Source organism: Schistocerca piceifrons, chromosome 3 (assembly GCF_021461385.2).
Source record: "Schistocerca piceifrons isolate TAMUIC-IGC-003096 chromosome 3, iqSchPice1.1, whole genome shotgun sequence".
In the NCBI taxonomy this organism is placed as follows: domain Eukaryota; kingdom Metazoa; phylum Arthropoda; class Insecta; order Orthoptera; family Acrididae; genus Schistocerca; species Schistocerca piceifrons.
The window spans coordinates 19,726,663-19,734,939 of record NC_060140.1 but is presented as its reverse complement, the minus strand read 5'-3'; positions in this window follow the sequence as shown (position 1 = coordinate 19,734,939).

Sequence of the window (8,277 nt, the reverse complement as noted above, 5' to 3'; positions counted from 1 at the left end):
GCACTGTAAGAATTCTCCTGTCAGAGTGAAAAAAGGTGAATATGTTCCTCTGTAAAACAATATGAGAAAATTGCAGAACCAACTGCTCAATCCTCATTCCTTTCTTCACAAAAATTTTGGTATGTGAACTTACGCTGTTCAGGTATCGAACATTCTACAGTCTTTCACCCCCATCTCTCCACAGTTAAGTATTCATATGCCCCTATTATGTGAACAAAAATGAATCTGGCTATAGCAGATTTGGGGAAACTGACAATATCCCCCACCCCCGCACACATGCACACAACACTCTTTCAGCAGAAACAGGTGAGTAAGTTTTTCTTTAATTTGCTTCCATGCAGTCAAACCCAATGGACTCTAAGCAGCTAAAAGTTCCCTTGTCCATTGTCTCCAATCAATACTAGATGTCTCAGCAATACAGTACCATAGGTAGGATCAATGTTTTGTATAGCATGATCTTGAATGATATTAAGACACCTGGATCAAAGCAGTTAAGTTACACTGTTGGAGCATTGGTTTCCTGGATGGAATGTGGAGTCACTCTACTTAATATGATAAGTTCTCCATGAAAAAACTCCCGATCTTTAGATTTGAAAACACATGTGCAGGAACGGTCTTACACCTTTAATGACTGCTTCACCCACATATTGACAAGATAATCCAGCCTGGCTTTGCTTATGGCATTGGATGATATTTCTGGAAATGGATTCACACTCATTTTCTTCCTTAAGGCACTCTCCAAATCCCCTCTAGGTTAGTGTAATTTTGGAACACCCTGTACAGGCAGGCACATGGACATGCATATGCATGCTGATTTGGGTGGTTGTCTACTCTAAAGATGGTGCACAGGGTTTACAATTCCCCTCTATAGATACGCAGCTCAGCATTTTGGATCCAGTTCTCATAGACACGCGAATTGCTGAAAATCATTCTGCAGCTCATGTCTGCACTGCCTGCTTGGTCTTGCAATTGGACACATCCACCAGGATTTCCCACAAGCACAGCTTTGGCCTGGCAAGTGTCTTTCCTCCTAACAATGTGCACTGCCAGCCTTAATCTCTGCATTGTCATTTTCAGCATGACAGTGTTAAATCAGGTTGTACTACTCTCATTTTTTTTCTACATGTCTGGATGTTTTATTCAGGGATTGCACCCAAAGCTGTTCATTGTATTTTCCTGTTCAAAGATCTAAAAGTTCTCTTCATCTATATATTGCAGTGCTTCAGATTCCTGTCCCATATTAAACAGATCACTGGATTATAGGATGAAAGTTTGATCTCACTTGGCAGGCTTTCTGATATGTTTGTGTGTGAAATAAGTTTGACATCTTGAAATACGTTAATTTCTGGTTAAGCTTGTTGAAAATTTTGACATGTTTCTACTTCAATAACAGCATTCTCCACATTAACCACAGTCTAATACAATGGTTTCTTAGCTAAATATCTTGCTGTTCTGACAAGCATTTTCTTTCTCTACTAGATCTGCAGTGTTGCCTACATATCACAATAACTGTGTTCTCCAATTTAACTCAACCTTTCCACCATTAGATTTCTTAAATGACTTACTGTGACAAAACCGAAGAAAACTGTGAAATAACACCATCTGTCACATTTGTGATGCTGAATTCCTTTGAAAGCTTTCCTTACATTTTAAATCAGATTCGCTCTGCTTCACACACAATTACTACTCTACCATTTTGACATCACCATAGCTTAAATAAGTTTACGAACATCTGTTCCACTGAGTCTGCTGCTGGAAGCACTGTTTTGACTGAAAGTTACTTCAGAAACGCCTCCTTTGCTTCATAAAGACATTGCCACCACATTTGAAAAGGACTAGTTTGAAGATTTGTGTTTCACTTTCAAATTCCATTATTATGGCTCTCCACTGGGATACTGTAACACCAGTACTTCCGTTGGCGTCGTTCTCCTTGCTCGGTGGCCGAGACTTGGCTGATGCCTCGGGTGCTTTGGCAGCAGTAACCCAAAGCAGTAGTGCTGAAGCAGATGCACTGTGTCCCAGGGCTTGTCTCTGTCCTGCAGTGCAAGTGTCAAGGATATGTTCTCATGGAACGCAATGGATGCCCATGCTTCCATCGGCATGGTAGAGATGGTGTCAGGATTCATCAGACCAACAAATACTCCGCTAATGCTCCAATCTCCAGTACCGAGGGTCACATGCCCATTTGTCGTAGTTGCCGATGCTGTGGTAACATTAGCAAATGCGTGGTTTGTTGGTTGTAGAGGTCCATTTCTAGGAGTGCTCAGTGCACTGTGGTCTCTCAAACTTGCACTCTTCCCAGAACTACAGACCGATTGTAGTTTTGTCACAGTTTGCCACATGTCCTGTTTTACACACACACACACACTCTCTCTCTCTCTCTCTCTCTCTCTCTCTCTCTCTCTCTCTCTCTCTCTCTCTCTCTCTCTCTCTCTCTCTCTCACACACACTGTGTGATCAAAAGTATCTGGACATCTGGCTGAAAATGACTTAAGTTTGTGGTACCTTCCATCAGCAATGCTGGAATTCATTATGGTGTTGGTCCACGCTTAGCCTTGATGACAGCTTCCACTCTTGCAGGCATACATCCAATTAGGTGCTGGAAGGATTTTTGTGGAATAGCAGCCCATTCTTCACTGAGTGCTGCACTGAGGAAAAGTATCAATGTCGATCAGTGAGGCATGGCATGAAGTCAGCGTTCCAAAACATCCCAAAGGTGTCCTATAGGATTCAGGTCAGTACTCTCTGCAGGCCCATCCATTACAGGGACGTTCATGTCATATAATCACTTCACCACAGGCAGTGCATTATGAACAGGTGCTCAATCGTGTCGAAAGATGCAGTCACCATCCCCAAATTGCTCTTAAACAGTGGGAAGCAAGAAGGTGCTTAAAACATCAATATAGGCTTCTGCTGTTATAGTACCACACACAACAAGGGGTGCAAGGCCCCTACATGGGAAACACGACCACACCACACCATAACACCACCGCCTCCAAGTTTTACCATTAGCACTGCACACGCGGGCAGGTGACACTCACCCGGCATTCACCATACCCACACACTGCTGTCGGATCACCACTTTGTGTGGAGTGAAGAATCTTAGTACACAATGTTTTTCCACTCTCCAATTGTTCAATGTTTACGCTCCTTACACCAAGTGAGGCATCGTTTGGCATTTACCAGCATGATCCGTGACACATTAGGAGCTGCTCGACCATGAAATCAGTTTTCTCACCTCCCAACTAACTGTCACAGTAGTTTCAGTGGATCCTGATGCAGTTTGGAATTACTGTGTGATGGCCCGGATAAATGTCTGCCTATTACACATTATGACCCTCTTCAACTGCCGGTGGTCTGTCAATCAACAGAGGAGGTTGGCCTGTACACTTTTGTGCTGCATGTGTTCCTTCACGTTTCCACTTCACTATCACATTGGAAACAGAGGACGTAGGAATGTTTGGGAGTGTGGAAATTACACTTTCAGATGTATGACACAAGTGACACCCAATCACCTGACCATGTTTGAAGTCAGAGAGTTCCATGGAGTGCCCCAATCTGCTCTCTGATGTCTAATGGCTACTGAGGTCGCTGATATGGAATACCTTTCAATAGCTGGCAGCACAATGCACCTAATATGAAAAAACATGTTTTTTGGGTTTCCAGTTACTTTTAATAGTGCACATAATGAGGGTGGTTGCCAAATCCCATAATATCAGGGGTTTGGTTCCACCACAGATTGGAGAAAATTGTGATGGTGCGCTGGTTAGGCATGAGCATTTTGGGAACTGTGCTACTTGTTCATGGTGCAATGAGTACAGCAGTGTCTTCAGTCATACTCAGTTCATGCACATTCCCGTTCTACATTTGGCCAGCACGGTCACTGATTCTACATGCACTGTGCATCTGTGTGACTGTCGTTTCTCACCAGGTGGTGTTGCTATCACGTGGATGCATGGCGGTAAATGTTCTGGCTGATCAAAGTATATGCTCACAGGTTGCACTTTCTTGTGGCACATTTGCTAAATGCTTTTGCTGTTGCTGTTGTGGAAGGGATTCCTTCTGCTTAGGTGCAACTGTGGCAACTATTTCCACATGTCGCCTGGTTAGCTTGGTGCACAATGGCTGTAGTGTTTCTGTAAGGCATAATAAGTGCCCACCTGCTGGTGGTTCAGCTGCAAAGTACATCCTACTTTCTGCATTTCTGACTGAATACAGTCTTTGTGCTACATCAGAAATGAATTAAGCTAGTTGTTTGCTAGTACAGCTCAGCTTTTTACAGAAAACATGGGAACCCACAATATGTTTTCCACATCAGTTACTTCCTCTGAAAGGGGTTACTGGTGGTCACTGTGAGCCACACATTCTTGTTCTTATAATAATGCAAATTACAAGTTTCATCTCCTCTATCATTTACCTAACCTAACCTTGTTCCTGGGTGCAGTAATTTTTAGTCTCTTTCCAGTTCACAACCTGCAAATGAACTTTTCTGTGAAATTAAAGTTCACTTGTCACCTTTTTATGGCAATTAGAGCTTCAGCTAGTCCTATTATTCAGTTCTATGCTGTAAGGCCAGCTAGAAAATAAACATGCAACATAATGCAGAAAATAATGGTCTTTGGACTGCACATGGTGTTGAATAGTATAGTTCATGGCAACAATGGGAATGTGAACATTGCGAAGCAAGTAGCAAACATTGTCTGTATGCCTTTCGTGTCAAGACGAACGACAAGTGCTGCTGCCTGTGTTTTTCAAAGTAGTAAAAGCACAATACTGTCCTTTGTATGTCATATGCGTTAGTGCGGATATCAAAATATGTATACTCCCCCAGGGGGTCCACAACTCTTTTGTGGATACGTGTGTAGCGAGAACGGGACCCCGAGCTAATGTGGCCTTCCTTCCTTTCCGGGCTACATACCTTCCCTTTCCTCATCATTCCCCATCCCCCATCTTTGCCCCCCCCCCCACCTCTGGCTCTTTCCTTCACTTTCTCCCCATCTGGGAGTATGGTTTGTGCCTACGTCTGGAGGCGGATGCTCATTAATGTACCGCATTCTTCGCCTTCCTTGCTTGTATGTCGTCCTCCTTCCTTTGTCCTTCTTTTTACCTTACCGCTTCTCTTTACCCTTTTCTCTGCTGAGGCGTTTGAGACCTCTTCTTTCCTTTCCCTTTCTTCCTCCCTGTGCATGTCTGAATGCCGACCCACGCATTTTTGTGCGTAGTCGGTGACAGGGTAACACGTAATTTCCCGCCCCGGGTAGACAGGTAGGACACGTACGTACCCCCTGGTAACGGCCAGGCCCAGGGAGGGGTGATTACCCGAGCTGATACCTTCCGAAAGTGCCGATTGGTCCATCCGTCCGTTTGTCGGGAGGTGTGACCTGAGGTGTAAACAATCACCCTAGGTGGGAGTGCCCTCAGAGAGGGCCCCCACAAGGGAGGAGCGTGTCATCGGAGACGCCGGTAATCATGGGGGATTCTTCCGCAATGGTTTCCTCACCTTCCACTATGTCTGCTCACAAGCGTAAGTTCACTGAGTCTCGGCCACAGTCAGTTCTTCCATCATTGCCACAGTTCCTTGTTGTTTCTCGGTCTGACGAAGGTCACGACTTGTCCACGGTCAACCCTTTCATTATTCAGAAAGGTGTCGACGCAATTGCAGGTCCTGTAAAGTCTTGTTCCAGATTACGGAATGGCACCTTGTTGTTACAAACAGTCAGTGCCCTCCAGGCACAAAAATTGCTGCATACTTCACTGCTCCACACCTTCCCTGTCTGCGTTGAAGCGCACCGCACTTTAAATGCCTCGCGTGGAGTCGTTTATACACGCTCCCTCGATGGATTGTCTGACGGCAAAATTCAACACTACCCGTGTGACCAGGCGTAACGGCTCTTCATATTTATGAAAAGGGTTGACACGAACATCATTCCTACCCGCACTGTCTTCTTGACATTTGACAAAGTTCAACTCCCACCGATAATCAAAGCAGGCTGTGAGATAATTTCCGTTCGCCCTTATGTCCCAAACTCTACGCGATGCTATCGATGTCAGCGGTTCAATCACACCAGCCAGTCCTGTTCCAATCCGGCCAAATGTGTTACGTGTGGCAAGGATGCCCATGAGGGTGCTTGCCCACCTCCATCCCCACACTGCATCAACTGTATGGGTGACAACGCTGCTTCCTCTCGAGATTGCCCCGTTTTTAAGGATGAAAAGCTCATCCAGGAAATAAGAGTGAAGGAAAAGGTGTCGACCTTTGCTGCTCGAAAGTTACTCGCCAGTCGACAGCCCACCGTGCCTCAGAAAGGAAAATACAGCACTGTCCTTGCTTCTCCTCGGCCAACAAAGGAGGCGGCCACGCAGACTTGCGACCTCACATTTAGCACCACGGTCGTCAGATCGGCCAGCGCAAAGATCGCCCGTTCAACCTCACCACTTTCGCCTGCCCACTCTATGGCTCACCCTTCGTCGGGTTCTGCTAAATCTCGAGCCCAAAAGTCAGACGCCAAGTCTTCGAAAAAAGAGCATTCTCGTGAAGAGTTTTTACGTACTGCAACTTCACAACCATCGGTTCCTCCTTCATCTAAACATCATACCTCCAAGAAGGCTACGAAGAAACACAGTTCCTCTCCTTCTCCGCCAAGGCGTGTCCCAACTACAGCACCACCTGGCGGAAATCGCCCTCGGCCATCTTCCGTGTCGCCGAGGCGCACTGCTGGTGGCCGGTCAACTGGCCGATCGTTGGTGGCAGGAGCTGCTCCTGACCAACCTATGGATCAGGATCTTCTGCCTTCGACTGAATGCCATTCCATGCTGTCGGTCGCAAGCTCTGAGCAGTCGTTGAGTTGACAGCACCCTTGGTCACGTTTCTCCATTTTCTGTTCACCCTATGTCCATTATCCACTGGAATATCCGCGGCATTCGCGCCAACCGGGATGAATTGTCGATCCTCTTACGATCCTACTCGCCGGTCATCTTCTGTCTTCAGGAAACAAAGCTGCATCCCCATGACTGCTTTGTTCTCCCTCATTTTCAGTCCGTCCGATATGACCTCCCCTCTGTTGAAGGCACTCCAGCCCATGGAGGACTCATGATTCTGCTCCATGATACTCTCCATTATCACCCAATCCCCTTAAACAGTTCCTTCCAAGCTGTCGCTTTCCGTCTTTCCCTTTATGGATACACTTTCTCTCTATGTATGGTATACATTCCATCGTCTACACCACTGGCACGAGCTGATCTCCTTCATCTTCTTGATCAGCTTCCACCCCCCTATTTGCTGGTTGGGGACTTCAATGCCCACCACCCACTTTGGGGATCTCCACATCCTTGTCCACGTGGCTCACTATTGCTAGACATCTTCCACCAAGCGGATCTAGTCTGCCTCAACACTGGGGTCCCCACGTTTTTGTCTGCCTCCACGGCAAATTTATCTCATTTGGACCTTGCGGTCTGTACTGTTCCGCTAGCCCGGCGCTTCGAATGGTTCGCCCTTGATGATACACACTCGAGTGACCACTTTCCATGTGTCCTTCGACTGCAGCCTCAACTGCAATATCTGCGCTCGCGACGCTGGAAGTTTGCCCAAGCCGATTGGACACTTTTTCGTCTCTAGCGACATTCGATGACCGTCGCTTTCCCAGCGTCGACGATGAGGTCACACATTTTACCGACGTTATTCTCACAGCTGCGGAACGTTCAATACCACGCACCTCTGAATTGCCCCGGCGCCCCCCAGTTCCTTGGTGGAACGAGGCATGCCGTGACGCAATACGTGAGCGGCGACGTGCTCTTCGCATTTTCCGTCACCATCCAACTTTGGCCAACTGTATCCGATATAAGCAGCTCCGTGCGCGATGCCGTCGCGTCATCCGCGATAGCAAGAAGGCAAGCTGGCAATTCTTTTTTAGCTCATTTAACACCTTCACTCCCTCCTCGGAAGTTTGGAGTCGGCTTCGACGGTTCTCAGGCGCGCCTAGTTTCTCCTCGGTCTCTGGGCTCAGTCGCGCATGATACCTTAGTGGACCCCGTCGCAATTTCTAACTCATTGGGTCAGCACTTTGCTGAGATTTCGAGCTCTTCAAATTACCCGCCAGCGTTTCTCCCGAAGAAACGTGCAGTGGAAGTGCGACATCTCGCTTTCTCCTCTCAAAATCGCGAAAGCTACAATACTGTTTTCTCCATGCGGGAACTACAACATGCCCTGTCTTCTTCTCGCTCCTCCGCCCCAGGACCGGATGGTATCCATGTCCAAATGTTGCTGCATTTATCAACCCA